Source organism: Micrasema longulum, unplaced genomic scaffold (genome assembly GCF_059751315.1).
Source record: "Micrasema longulum isolate JH-2025_06_02 unplaced genomic scaffold, ASM5975131v1 h1tg000054l, whole genome shotgun sequence".
Lineage (NCBI taxonomy): Eukaryota > Metazoa > Arthropoda > Insecta > Trichoptera > Brachycentridae > Micrasema > Micrasema longulum.
The window spans coordinates 802,885-819,344 of NW_028277261.1; the positions used below are offsets into that span (position 1 = coordinate 802,885).

The 16,460-nt window shown below is 33.9% G+C and overlaps 1 protein-coding gene and 1 non-coding gene across 2 annotated transcripts in view; both read left to right on the forward strand.

Moving 5' to 3' along the window:
* The window catches only part of LOC148285161 (A-type potassium channel modulatory protein DPP6-like), a gene marked incomplete at its 3' end in the record, with an annotated part of 127,218 nt that overhangs the window by 95,804 nt on the left and 14,954 nt on the right, over nt 1-16,460 (forward strand). The window lies entirely within an intron of this gene.
* Nucleotides 2,348-2,419, forward strand: TRNAP-UGG (transfer RNA proline (anticodon UGG)). The gene has a single exon. It is a non-coding gene; the product is annotated as a tRNA-Pro (tRNA).

The window sequence follows — 16,460 nt, forward strand, 5'->3', positions numbered from 1 at the left end:
TGAGCTACCTCCAAAACAGAAACCAATACGTCTCCTACGGTCTATTCGCGTCAGAGTGTTTCCACACTTTCTCGGGTGTCCCGCAAGGCTCTAACCTGGGTCCACCGTTGTTCTCAATTTTCATTAATAATATTGAAAATGTAATTTTGAACTCGCGTTTTCTGTTGTTTGCGGATGACTTAAAACTTTTCTTAAAGGTGACAACTTCTGACTATTTTTGTCTTCTCCAAGCGGATATATCTAATATATCTGAATGGGGAAGGCGAAACAAACTTGAGTTTAATGTTTCCAAGTGTTCGGTCACGTCCTTCACTAGGGCACAAAAAACCCTTTTTTTTCGCTAAAAAATGAATGACCAGAATCTGATACGAACATCGAATGTTAAGGATCTGATTTATGAGCACTCTGACATTTCATGAACACATAGAGACAATCAGTGATAATGCGTTGAAGATGTTAGGATTTGTTCTGCGTGCTGCCAGGGTTTTCGAAAATACCCGCGTACTGAAAACTCTTTACAACTCCTTGGTGCGAAGTAGACTCGAGAGTGGCTCGATGATTTGGGGGCCACATGAACTGAAGTACTCTCTTATGATAGAAAAAATCCAAAAGAAGTTTCTGAGATATCTCTACATGAGAGAGTGCGGGTATTATCCTTAGGCTCTACCCGACTGAGTTTCTCTAGGGTATGCTTGGCTACAACAGTTTAGAGACTAGAAGGAATGTGTATTTGACTTCACTTTTTTATCGATTGTTGCGCGGTATGATCGATAATATTGAAATTATGATGAGCATTGGTTTGTATGTTCCTGATAATTACCTAAGACAGCGTCAACATAGATTGTTTCATATTGCGATATTCAGGACAAACCTGCCTTTGGTTATGCCTGTTGGAAGGGCTACCGCTATGCTGAACAACATCGCTCTGGGTATTGATCTGTTCCATATATCCGAAGGGGTTTTCCGGATCAGGATTCTTCTACTACTTTGACATGAGTCTCTTTAGTGTATTTTTATCTTCTTTTTTATAATATGTACGTATTGAATATATGTTTGTAATGTATATGTTATATTTAAAATAAATGAATTGAATTGAAATTGTTTCGTATTTTGAAAAATGTTTACTATGGGAACTAGAACCACCCAAACCTGTAAAAAGCAAAGTTTTATCTGCTGTCTTTGGGCAAACGGCGCAAGGTATATAAAAACAACTATTTTTGTAAAACGCAAAACACACCGATACAATAAAAAAATATTCTGATTCTCTGTCTAAACAAATAACAAAATTGGTTTAGTTTTGAGGTGTGGAAAACGGTACAGCGAAACGTTGATTTTGTCTATTCTAAACAAAAGATTTGACATGCAGTTGTCTTTTTCGCACAGTGTCAGGGAGGCATCTGCAAGACAGTGACAGGAAATCAATGATCGAACACCTATTTATCAAAATTCTCTCTCATCACAATTTATCTAAACCAAAACACAAAAATAATAATGTATCCGTACTTATCTAATTCGGACTAAATACAATAATTGAACGTAGTTATGTAGAAAACAGCCTGCCAAAGAAAAATGAAACTGAGATAAAAGCACCTTTGCGAAATGAGTTAATGATCAAATCTACAAAACATTTGGAATGTTTTTGACTTTAACAAATGATAAACAATGAATACATTAGTTTTTTAAACATTACAAATAAGAATTTATTTATTTGTTTAAGCTGTTTTAGTAATTTTTAATGGACCTTAAGATTTTTCTATCGCTGTGAGTGTTTTCTGCAAATTGAGAAATACCGTTTTTGTGATCGACACCATTTTCAAAAGGTGATTTTAAAGTTTTTTGTATTAAAGCGGTCTTGTTGTTTTCAGCAAAACATCGAATCGACTTTACTGCACCCGATAACATTAATATTTTATTTTTTTTAAATTGTAGACTGGCTGCTTTCTGCATAACTACGTTCAATTGATACCAAACTTTCGATTGTTTTCATTTAATCTATTTAGCAAGAACTCAAATCTAGCAATAACAAAGCATTGCCGGGTTCAGCTCGTACTCAATAATTGAAAAGGCAATAGTCCTAGAAGTTCTTATAGTGGCTAAAGAGCCGCATGCGGCACGCGAGCCACGGTTTGCCGACCACTGCCCTAGACCAACGAGCCGCATGCGAAAAACGAATAACAAATAATATTGTACATTTTAAATGGAATAATATCACTACTTATCATTTTATGATCCGATATAATTTTGCGAAGCATGTTATAAATTGCTTAGTCAATAAATTTAAGGTTTGATAAAAATTAGTCACGTTGCGTTAGTTTAAAATTGCCGTTATTGATGGAGTGTTTCAGTTGGCTCGTTGGTCTAGGGGTATGATTCTCGCTTTGGGTGCGAGAGGTCCCGGGTTCAAATCCCGGACGAGCCCTTTTTTAAATCTTGATTGGATTGCGTTTCGCTCTTTTTTGAAAATAATAAATTTGCTGGTTTATCTCTCGTGTGGCTATGATGTAACACAAGTCTACATTGTCTTACATTTAATTAGCTGTGCATTTATAATTTATTGATTAATTTTATTTGTTTTTTTATATTTTAAACGAAGATTAATAATAAAAATAATGTCACCTCACTCGATAAGAATCTTATATTTAAATGTGCTTTTTAAAATTTTAAAATATATTTATTCATTATTTTCGAGTACGTTTAAAATATTAACTTTGAGATCAAACATTTTACCTTTTTCCAAAAACCAAGTCCAGTTATATTTTTTAAAAATTATAAAATTGATAGTAGTGAAATATTACTTTTTTACAATTATGAATTAATAAGGGTATATGAAATACTAATAGCATAATATATATTTTTAAATAAAGCGTCCTTGCATTAGCCGCGCCCCTTATACGTCACGATTTGTTAAAGTTTGACCGTCATTCGTGATCGTTTAAATATAATAATAATAATAATCACGGTGTTTTAACTAAAAATCACATTTTTTTTATCTACTACATACATACTTTGGTAATTGATTTCTCTGGGTCATTTCTAGTCTGCCTAACTAGGTACAGCCTGTTTTACGGCAGACATTTTTATGCAAATATGAACAAAAACATGACTCCCCATATATATATATATATACAATATAATACAATATTTAAATATACCATTTTTTATTTTTAAATGTTTTTGAGTAAGTTTTCCGATTTTTCTCTACCTAAATCCAGTGACCATTTTTTACAAATTTATTTAATTGAATTCGGGTCATGGTTTTGTCAATGATTTCAATATACTTTCGTATATTGTCACGAATATTGACGTCACGAGTGTCAAGGCCAATCATGTCGCATTTTCGTGAAAGCGTATTTTAAACAATTTTACTTCAATTTTTTTTTAATGAAAACATTTTTCCACAATATCCATATCGATTTAAAAAATCCAATTGATTTTTATCGGTATTCGTAGTATGTGATATTTCTCTATTGTATATTGATTAAGTTAATACACACAATAAATTGCTAATCCTTTGTCTATGTAAAGCAATGGAAACATTAAATCAAAAGCGTACTGAATAGCAAAACTTTAAGTTTGTGACGATGTAAAAAACTTCAATCTTGATTTGCCAACAAACAAGAACAATAATTTGGCCAGTTTTTCTTGCATGCTCACGATATATTTCAGAATAAGAAAAACATAAATATTATTTGTAAAACTAAACCCTTTAAAATTTTAATTCAAGGTATCTATGAAACTTTGCGGTTTTGTTTTACTTTGGTTTATTAACCATTTTTTAGAGATGACTGTTTAAAAAATCATAACATAGACTATAAGACTAGAATGTGTCAAGAAAAATGTGAAACATATTTTATTTGATTTAAAAAACAATAATATTTTTTTTCTACTCGCATCCCGAGCACTTTTTTTCGTTTGGAGTGTTTTCATATTACTAGGAGCACATAAAGAATAAACGGCTTTCTAATTGACAGCGTTATCAATAATTTATCTTTATTTACTATTCTGAGCTCCTGGTACTCGACGCTACCTCCTGCAGTGTTTGATAAGCGCTACTACACACTTTATTGCTTTACGCTACATGTAGTATATAACGAGCAGCTACCAGCATCGATGCATGATGCCCTGGTATCCAAACATATAAAATAACGCACACAATGCCTTCGGGTGAACATATTTATGTTATTTTGGTAGTAGTTGCCTAGTACGTGAAATTCAGTAAGATGAATTCCACCCACATCAATAAATGTTTCAGCTGTTTTAAACAACAACATTTAACTAATTTTATTATGAGAAAAATATGTTAAAGTTGTTTTGACTGAATTTAGTTCATGAAAAAATGAAATCATATATATATTATGTATCTACTGCAGTCATAAATAAAAAGGCAAGTCGTGTCTGTGTTATTCCGTAAAAAAACGTAAAAACATCACATGTTTTTCTTACTGAAATAGATTTTCTATTGCTGTTTGCTTGATATCAAACGATTAAAAAATTATTGTAGAACATTACATCATACTTAACTAATTCGGTGATTTTCATTGAAAAGCTGCCTTTTTGGTTATGATTGACAACGTTGTTAAGGGTTAATTATTCCCTAGGGAGTGAAATGCAGATTTTTTTATTTTTTTATTTCACAAACAATAAACAATACATACGGAAATTGGTAGAATAATCACATTTTTTATGTTTAGATATTGTTCATCAATTATATGTGAACACAGCTTGCACAAATAAAGAGAAAAAAGTTTATGATTGACTTATTTCAAATCAGCTAGCTTATTTGAATTCCATGATTGTTATGAAAGTTATTACAATAAATTATTACTAACGGGTTATTACAAATTATTTTACCTAACAAACTAACAGTGGCTATTTGATTTTATAAATTGCGTTACAGTTTTCCTACAATTATTTCATGGATCGTTAAAGATATCAATATCAGCATTACTTTCTAGATAATTATACAATCTTAACATGCGTGATAATGCACTAAAGTGCGCCATATAATTATTGAAGGTTGGAAGATTACATGTAGTGTACGATCGCAATCGCCGACTGAATTCATTCAGGGGTACACAGTATCTAAACAAAATGTAGAATCAAAATTATAATTAATTATTTTATAAAGATATATGAAGTCGAAAATATGTCTTCTAAATTCCCATCTAGACCAAAATGTTCTAGGCGCTGATCGTTCTGCATGAAGACTGAAGGGTTCTGCCAGGTTACATTTAAATGTTAGGTTACGTAGATTTTTTTTTGCACAGTTTCAATTAAATTCATGTGAGTTATGTAACTTGTCTACAAACATTAAGACGTATTTAAAATGGACGGACTTTTGACGATGCAAAAATAACACAAACAAAAATGTCATTTCTCATCCTTCCTAGAATTTCGTTTTCATTTGCAATGTTGCTACGTCATTATGCCAGATGTGTTAATAAAATGGACAAGGTATGTTTGTGGATGTAACTGTCAAACAAAGGCGTGCCCGCTCTAATTTGTCGGGAAGTGTAAACACGGTGACTGACAGAATGATCGGTGTGGACGTTATCCGAGGCAATTAGCAAATAAGCCACCTCCTGTAAACTCCTGCTCTCCTATCTGACTTTAAACCGGCAGCTATGTTTTTATGCGTCAGTGGTTTAAAATTAAGGGCGTGAAATAGGCGAACGATACTGGCATATTTTAAAATATTTACGCTAAAAATAAAAGTAACGTTTACTATTTAAATACGTCACGATTCATGTTTATTTGTTCCCAGCCGTTCAAATTAGTTTAGAACATTGTCACAACTTGATAGTTAGGCCAAACATTTCGCGTTTTTCTAGTAACGTATAAAAAAAGATGGATGAAAATATTTTTCCACAGTATTCATATTGATTTTTAAAATACAATGAGTTATTCTAAATCCATTTCATATATCAACAATATTTTGAGTTTGTCCAAATTTTTGTAGACAAGAACTGGATTCAACTCCCTGGGGAGCTGTTTATATTAACATATTACAACAGAGATGAAGAACATTTAAGAGAAGGTAATATAGAAGTCTAAGCATCTTCAGGGCTTATGACCTGTCAATGGCTGGTTTAAGTGGCCTTTAACTTCACAAACATCAACAGATGAAAGAATTGAAGGAATATAGATGTTCAAATATAGGCAGAATGGAGAATGTTACACAGTGTGGAAAGTGGCCGCTTAAACCAGGCCATTGACAGGTCATAAGCCCTGTAGATGCTTAGACTTCTATATTACCTTCTCTTAAATGTTCTTTATCTCTGTTCTAATATGTTAACATTTCATATATTTTTGTTGGTATTCGTAGGATGTGATATTTACCTACTGTCGAAATACATGAAAATAGGACACAAAGTGCGGAATATTGTCAATGTGGAACGGAAGGCCTGTTGATGTCTGTCTATAGTTCGGCTTCTCCTGAATGTGATTTCCGTTACTTAAAGCATAGGCGGAGAAGTTCCTTAACAAAGCCGCAGCTGACTATCCCGCCAGATCCTCACACAATAGTTAGAGCAGTTAGAAGGAACATACTTAATGCTGTAAATATAACACGCAATAAGCGAGGTAAAAAAACACCAATGTGGGTGTGTGGCGTTTTGCTTACCTGTTGGGGTCTCTCTGTACACGCTGTGTGTAACTTTTGTACTCACAGGCGTGTGCGTGAGGTAGGATTAGGCTATCTTCCTTTTTACCTGCATTCATCCGTTCGGGGCCTCGCGTCCCTGCTGGAGCCTGCAATCGGTCCCGTCGGCACCTTATGACCTCTCGCTCAACACCCTACTACGTTCTTTTCAGAAGGTGGCGGGGAAAAGGATTCATATATATATTTTATCACACAAGAAATAAGAACGGCTTACTTACATGGATAACACTATTTATTTTATAAGAAACTGGCGTGTAATACAAAGATCTAACTTAATTCAAATTTACATCTAACACGTGTTTTATAGAAAACTAATTTTATGTGAGGAAGCACTGCAGTTGAATTTCGGACAAGGAGAGAAGAACGGGCCTTGAACTTCGCGCTTTTTATAGCCTTTGTTCTTGTCTCCCTCTACTTCCGGCTGGGTATCGAACCGCAGGCTGGTAACTTGACGAGCTGCGTTCGCTTGTGTGGTTTCGCTCCTCGGTAGGTCCTTGAGGATTGTCTATGACGGAGGCGCCACACCAACTCCCATTAAAAAAAAAAATTAATAAACAGGTGAATACAGATCTCTCTCTTCTTCAATCCGTGCCTCATGTCCGAGGATGGTGATCACGCCTGACTCCAGATATGGCTCATCTGTGGACAGCCTCCCTCCACCTGAAGCGGTCTTGCGCTCTTCTATAAGCATTCGTCGGTGATAATTCTAACAATTCAGTGACCATGCCGCTCCATCTTGTCGGTTGACGTCCACGCGACCTTGTTTCTTTGACACTTCCCAGGAGAATAGTTTTCTCCAAACTATCAGAGTTCACCCTGGAAATGTGCCCAAAGAACTGCAGGATTCTTTTCTCGCACATGGTGTAAGTCTTTCTTCTATAACATGAACAAAGATAATTCTAAATGTGGGAGAAAACGTTAAAAAATGCCTTAGCTGTAGGGATAATAAATATTAGAAGCACGTTTTTTTTTATTTTTATTTATTTACAATTTTAAAAAACCCGTTAGGGTTACATTAGAAATTTAATATTGTCTGGTCATTTTATGTCTCGTCTAGTCTAGTTAGTTCAGTCATCATGTGCTTTTTCAGATTGATTTTAAATTTGTCTCCATTAAAAGTTTTCAAGTAGTAAGGTAGGTCGTTGTAGTGTTTAAGTCCATTATGTAGTATTTTTGACTGTCCTGTGTTTGTCTTTGCTTTTTCAATATGAAAGTGTTGTTGTTGTCTGGTGTTATATTTGTGTATGTCAGCATTTTTGACTAATATTATGTCGTCGTCTTGTATGTTTCCCAGTGTTATTTTGTGCACAATTTTTAAGGTCTCAATTTTAGTCAAGTAGTTTATGTCAAACTGGTGTGTTTTTTTTGTACAGTTCAGTCGTAGAGGTCAGGTAGGGTAGGTTGTATGTTAGTTTAAGAATTTTATTTTGTTGTCTTTATATTCTTGTTATGTCTGTCTTGTTGCCAGTTCCCCAGAAGGCGATCATGTAACTCAATTTACTTTTGACATAGGCTTTACTTAAAAATGTTTCCTTAAGGGTATAGGCGTGGCTGAGAATTTTGATGAATAGGTATTTGAACATTGTTTTTCTGTCACGCTCTCGCAAATACCTCCCCGAAACTGTATGAAAAAGACAACTGCACGTAGCACTAATTATGCGTAACTTAAATTAAATTAAATCGACGTTTTGCTGTCCCCTTTTCCGCACCCCAAATCTGATCTGATTTGGTTGTTTTTTTTTTAAAAGTGTATAGTAATGATATTGCCTGTTGGTTTTTTTTACGATTTATTTATAGTGTGCGAAAAATTTCTGCTACAGTGTCATAATCCAGGGAGAAAATACGGGAGTTGGTTTGGGTGAAGAAATGTCAGACCGCCTTTCGTCGTAGTACAATAATATGAAGAATTAAATCAATAATAAGACAATTTTTTTTTTGGAAATATGTGTATTTGTTCCGTCATTTCCATTGATTTTGCCTTGCGTGATTTTAAATAAATTTGTAAGCAGTAAACCGAGAGCTCCGGTCACCGTTAAGACAGCCGTCTTGTTACGCCCACTGCCTCACAGCTACCTATCATGGCCTGTAGATAACGGCACCGCTTTCTTAGGAAACCATAATGCTGGAAAGATTGAAACTAGCCAAACTAGAGAACATTTCATATTCTATGTAATTAAATATTGTGAATGTACATATAAAAATTCAAGATAATCAATATGTTATAATAACTTTTAGAATGTGAGGAAGCAGTCTGTGTGTAAAGATAGTGTGATATGGCATCGGATTCTCCCTGCTTATGGAAATGGTTTTGTTATTCCTAGGAATGGATCATTTTTGTATCACGTTAAACATACTGTAGAAATTATTTTCTGTCGAACTCGTTTGAGTTACTAAGTTTTTAGTCTTTAAAACTTTCCTCTGAGTAAATCTGGGAACCGGATGGACGCCGCGTCGCTGAAGTATTCTTGATACATCTACCTCTTGGTGGATTTTTTAAAGCTGGTGCGTTCGCAATCCTCACACAAATGCATTGTGTAGTATCTGTGAATAAGCTCATGGTATGACATCGCACGGCATACGCATTATGAAAATAATTTATCTCTCTCGCGCTCAGGGGCGCTTATGAGAGTGAAATAGACAACTATTGCTTTGTTAGTTGCTAATGATATGGTAAAAACATATACAGAGGATGCTTCTGCGTTCGTCTAAATTTTGCTGCGATTCTTAATAGTAAAAATATAATAACACGTATTTGATATATATGTATTGAGTTATAGATTAAAAACACCGGTTTATAAATATACATGTATTTTTATTGAATCGAATCATGTATATATAGGTCGATTAACTGTGCTGGCGCTTTTTCAAAGCTTGCACAAATACATTTTTAATGTACAGAATATTGATTTTTTAAATCTTGATATTATATTAAATGTTTTGAAAAATCACTTTTGGATTAGAGCGAAGAAAAACAATCACTTCAGTAAATGTAATATATTTATTTATTTTTAAACAGGCTTGTTTTTTATTTAATATTTTGTGTTCTTTAAAATAAAAATAAATACAGAGTTATTAAAATGCACAGTATAAATGATATTGGAGAAAATATGGATACACACTTATTGATAAACAATAAAGATATCACATGTGGTAAAAATTTGATATAACTTTTTTTAAATGATCATTCCGTACATTTAAAATGCATTTGTGTGAGTTTTGCGAACGCGCCAGCTTTAGTTAAACAACCAGTACGTAATACGTGTTTTTGTGCATCGTATAAAATACCCAACTTACACGTGCTCGCTAGCCTACTGCTACTCCTTGAATAACCTACATAATGTTTTCTGTTTCTATAAAGTATTTTTTTAGCGCAATTTCCCTGATTATTTTGACCCCGCTACCGTCGCAAACTCGGGCCACAGAGAAAAATGAGGACGTCATGAGTATAATTTAATGATTATTAGAGAAACGAGATAACATGTTTAGGAAAAATACAGAAGGTTTGAACTATAAAATTGTCTCTTCTTCCATAAAGAGGTTTATTAAAACACCTTCAAAATCTCTTTATATCGTGATAAGAATATTAGTTCTATCTAAAAAATGGCAAAGTTTTCAAACCATTCAACTGAAAATGCCGCTGATAACCGTAAATACATTCAATTTTATCAGCAACCCTTTTATAAACTCCAATTTTCCAGAAATTGCGAGTCCTATTGATTTTCTGATCTCCTATTAACAGAAAAATCGTATTCCAGGAATACATAAAGATAACGAGAATTATTGTTTATTTTTATGTTTTCTGTCGAAATGAGATAAAAATGTTTCAGTCGGGTTACAACGCTGAAATAATATTGTGTACATATTTCTACATATCTCTGCGGGTTCATATTTCCCTGATACAACCTGAACAATGTTTGCGACGGTAACAGGGTCGCATGAAAATTGCTGGGTCAAGTGTTTAGGTGCAAACATTCATCTGGCAAACTCCGTGTATATAACAGGGGTGCAAAACACAATTGTAAAATGTATAAAACCACAGATAATTTTATAATATCAATGTTATAATCAGTGATGTTTTTAGTGGCCACTAGAAAATTTTTGCATTCTTATAGAACTGTCATTTTGTGTTTTTGAAACGAACAAATCAATATAGTTCTGAAACTCGTGTGCCATGATACCTTAACAACTCTTCCCTTCCCCTCCCGCGTGTCATGCAACACTTATAGTATTGCACGTTAAACCGGGAGCATTGTTCTGCAGTACGTTCACATCGTCCCTACCATTAAGAAATTAACAACAAAGGAATGTCGTCTATAACGAACATAGAGACCATAGGACGCAACGCCAGTCAGCCATTCAAGTCAGTCAGCCCAACAAGTTCAGTTCACTTCGGTTCCGCTCGACGAAGTCATGAGAACTGAGGTTCCAGTGTGTAGTTCAAGTGGAGTTACTTTAACTCCTAATCGCCGTAACACTCGTGCGACATAATTCATTATTTATTCGCCGTGTAATAAATAAACATCAAACAGCTTCCTCGTCTCTTCTCTGTCAATCTCTAACTGAGGTAGGAACTACAACCAACACTGAAAAACCTAAATCCTGCAAGTCCACGACACCAGTCACGGGACCACAACCCAATTATATGGTATTTCCTTCTCAATTCGTTTTCCCTATATGTTGCAACAAATTAAAATATTGAAACAGTTGCGCACTTCTGTGAGAATTTCAGGGAAATCTGCAGTACGTCTGTAAGTGAGTAGACGTACAATACTCGTACAAGTATCAACATTCGCCAGTCGAGAAAATAAGAGCGCACTTGTATTGTTCAACTCTGAAATGAATATGCACATGAAATGTTATATTATACATGTAATACTCAAAAGGTATGGAGTACGAGTAAGCTAGTAGTAAGTGACATAGAAATCTTTGGTGTAAACAAGTATATTTACTTTAATAAATCCCTTTTACCTGTAGTATTGTGCAAATTAATGGAATAAAATTCCTTGTAATCATATAATACGTTTTCTATTAATATTTAGAGTTACAGGTGACGTACAATCATAATAATTTTTTTATTTGACAATACAAACTAAAACCACTTTCAGACAAAGGGGTTTTGAGTATTATTCAATTAAAATCTATAACCTACTTTCACTATCTATTAAAACAATTAGTAACGAGAAAATGTTTAAAAAGGCTATAAAAAAATGGTTAGTGAAGCTAGGTAGAAGTAAAATGGATTGTCTCATTCGCCCATACCAATATTGAATCAACTGCTCCACAAGTGTACAGCTTATGTTAGGTTTTTGTTATTTTCATTGTGTGTTTTATAATATAAATAATATAGATGTACATATATACCTTGTTTTTAAAACTGTCTGAATATTTGTCAATTATCTTCATTTTTTTAAAGTAAGTCTTCTTTGTTTATTCCCAAATTTAATTTAAAAAAAAGTATATTGTTAAGTGTCCTCGGCACGGGAAACCCCAGTGAGGTCACATTATTTTTATTATTAATTATAGTTTGTAAGCAAAAAATATGAATAAATAAATATGTATGTAAATCAATTAATCTTCGGCAATTTTCTTTTATTCTGTCTCCTCGAAACGATATTTGAATAACAGTTTCTATCATATTTATTTTGGTGGTGCAGTCCAATTTTTGTATTTTAGATTTACAAATCACTTAAAAATTTTCTTTAGGGTTAAGATCAGGTAAATTTCGAGGCCAGTCTAAAAAAGTTATCTTTTTATCATTAAAATACTTAAGCATAAACTTCGATACGTGACAAGGAGCTGAATCCTGTTGAAATACAGCCCCACCATTAAGACAACATTTACTCAGTTCTGTACTCAAATGGTGCTACAATAGAGCTTTATACTTAAGGTTATTCATTATTCCTTCTATTGGTATCAAAGATGCGGTTCTCATATACAGCCCCTAAACATCTTCTTCACAGGATATTTTACCGTTTGGTCAATATGAGACACAGTAAGTTTTTCATCCCCACTTTTTCAAACTAATTTTGTGCGATATCCCTGCACAAGAAAGTGGGTCTCATCTGAAAACAGCACCTTCTTCCAGTCTTCTACAGTTCATGTGGTATATTTTATAGCCCAAATGAGCCTTTGCTTCATCATACGTGCCGCCAGGAGTTGTTTCTTCTGTGGTCGAATTGTTTTTCTTCTAGATTCAATGAGTCTTCTTCGTACTGTTGAGTCATGTATAATCACCCCGTGGCTGCCAAATCTCGTTGAAGTTCGTAACTTGTTTTTATGGGGTTTAATATACTATTTCTAATTAAAGATATTTCATCTCGGACACAGGTTTTCCGGTTTCTTCCACATTTCCCAATTCTCTTTGTTTTAACTGACCCTGTTTCTCTTTTCTGCTTAATAATCTTGCTGACTGCTCCCTGACTCACAAAACATTAATTTGCAATCTCCTTCAGAGTCATTTATGTATGTTCACTTAATGTTATAATCTTTTTCCTTTTCCTCGGCGTGATATCCATGATTTAAACCAACTCAAAAACACTGTTTAATATGTAAGCAATTTATAAAATTAGTCCTTTATTGAGAAAATGTAAAAAAACAAATAGTACACCAACAAACAACAATATGAGCTTCCAAAGGATTAATGGAATGTAAGTCATATTTTTTGGCGCTTAACAACGGTCAAATTGACACATGAGTGTTGCTATACTTAAAAGATGACGAAAATTACTATATAATTATTACAATTATTCGCACAATACTGTAGATATTCTGTAGGATTTATGTTGTTGAGAGTTGGAGCTCCTACCCCAGTTGTAGGTGGACAGAATACGCGAGGTTGATGTTTGATGCGTGTTTATTGCATGTCGAATGAGATATAGCACTTGGTTGGGGAGCGCGAGAGCAACGGCGATGAGGAGTCGAGCTGGCCGCACTTGGACAACATGCTGGGATTGAGTGAATGCGTTGAACTGACTAGGTTGGGCTTACCCCTTTGGCTGACTTACTTGGGCTGACTGGGCGTCACTACGCCCTGCGGTCTCTTTATAGGCCACTTTCCTTTATTCTTCATGCCTCCATGGCGTGAACGTACTGAAGTACGTTTTATGTCCAGTATAAAATGTATTGTATTCAATACAAAATGATGACTCGCTTCATCGGTCGTTGCTCTTTATTTTAGGTGAAATCATTGCACATGTGTGTGTCATCGATCGATGGACTATGACCCCCACAACTGTACTATTTAACAATTATTTTATTTAACAATTCGTCGTCCATCTTTCAAAAAGGCGTATCTCGAATTTGTTAATTTTTCAGACGACTTTTTAAGAATTTGTTTGGAAAATTTTCGCCTTAAGCAATAATAAACTGTATTTTGCTGGGTTTTTTTTTTATGTTTTAAGACAGTATGATGCCTATTTTCCATATTATAACTTAATTTTTATTAAAATATTCATAACTCAATTTGGACAAAAAACGAAATACGCCTTTTTGAAAGATGTACGACAAATTGTATAATAATTTGGTTAAATTCATTTATAAGTTTTTTACTGAAGTTAAAAAAAAGAAAGAGAGAAAGGATAAGGGACTCGAAGTTATGTGAAAGTAAATTAAATTAAATTATTTTTGGCCTTTTTTTGTCATTAACAAAGTGTTTAAAAATGAATATAATATATATACTATATGTTATTGATCCTAAGGACAAAAAATATTTTATTTTATTTTATATAATTTTGAATCCTCTATCCTTACCCCTGTTTAGTATAAATACATTGAATTTCTTAATAAAGATACCAGTCTCGAAGATGCCGCGAAAACGATGAAACCGGCCACTGGATATTCCAAATTTGTGGATTAAAGTATCACTCGTCTTTTGTTGCTATAATTCATTCCCCATTTGTAAATAATTTTCACAGGATAATGAAATGAAATGAAAATAAAAATAATCCCCATCACTGCTCGTTACTCCGGCTAATTGGACCGTGCATCTATTGGCCTACCTAACCACCCCGGTGTAGAGTGGGGGCGGGAGTGGAGGGTAGTAAATTGCCAGGGTGAGGTAACATATAGTGGGGTGTATTGGATTCGTGATTTCCAATCAACACCAAGCTGGCAACACTCGTGAGCGTTTCCGTAACTATGGCACTGCAAGTCGACAACATGGTAACATTTCAATACGCAGTATTGGAAAAGTTATGTCAGAAATAGCGCAACGGAAATAGCCTTGATTCCTCTAGTCGCCATTGTCACTCCCGTATGCGCATCTGATGGTGCATAGGACACTGCACTGGTAAAATAAATGCGGCGTATTTTGATCTTATTTATTTATTTACGCCCAATGGGCATTTTTAAGGACATATGTATACATCAACCGTCCATGCGCTCAGTAGCTGCAAGACTTGTTGTTATCTTAATTCTAATTTTATAAATTTGCTTTTTATTTCGTTTTTTAAATATCACTTAAACTCTAAACTTCATTGTCAAATAAAAAATAAAAAAATAAAAATGTGAATAGGGGCAAGATTTTTTACTGTCCATTCGCTCTGTAGCTGCAAGACGTTCTGTTATCTAGCTCATATGTATCATAGTTGTAATATATCATAATTGGAGACGAGGAACTAGAATCCCAACCGTCCGTGCGCTCTGTAGCTGCAAGACGTGTTGGGATATTTATTTACTGTACAGCGCCCTTGAGGTGATTTTCACAAAAATGGTGCTATATAAATTATCCAAACATTATTATTATAATTATTATCACTGAAATAACAGATGTTCGATACTCTGTGAAGAAATATCATCGCATAGACAAAAGTCATCGTTTCTTCATTTAAACCTATCTAGGTAACTTCTCACAGCTTCGTGTCTGGTAAAGAAGAAAGCTAGAAGAACAATGGCGCGTGATAACTACTTTTAACGACATTGTGAATATCTGATAATGATATTCCATCTTTCCTGCATTCTGCTTCAAGATTATGGATTTTGCCTTAGTTTGTAGTTTCATATTAAAAAACATACATAAACTAGCCAATGACGGGTCATAAGCCCTCTAAATGCCTAGACTTCCATATTCTCTTCTCTAAAATTTTCTTAATCCATGTTGTAATTTGTTTATTTTACTGGGAGTTCTTTAAAATTATTTCCAGCGTAAAAAAAAACATTTATAGTAATGAAAAAAAACGTAACTGATAGCCACATGTGCGTACCCAGTAGCTTAATCACAAACAACTATCGACGTGCTAATAAGCGACGTGATAACAATTTCTCACAACGATTGTTTATCTATTTGCGATCACAACACAACATCCGTGAACACCTAATATTAAATGTCAAAATATTTACGTTTCGCGATGTATAATTTTTATAAACCTTCTTTATTTACATTTAAGTCAAGATTGAAATGTCACTATCTAAATATTTAAATTGTTCCTTTATCCTTCTTCTTTACTTCCCATCCCCTCTCCTCTCTTCATAGTTAATGTTATTGTTAATCTTTGTTTTTAATTGTTGTATAAAATTGTATGTTTCAATATGTACATGTTTTTGTAATTTTCTCAAACTGAATGGTTTGGGTAGGTAGGAAGAGCCCGCTCATATATGTATACATATTTAATATGTTTATAAAGTGTTAAATATAATAAATAAATATAATCCTGCTGCGCAACCACATATTTAAATTTCTCCGGTGTAAATATGGAAAGTATTCCAAAACTGTTATTTTGCCACGCTATTTATTGCATTTAGCCGGCGTTTGGCAAGCCAAATGTCAAGAAAAGCAGTCGCCATAGTAATTGTCATATAATTT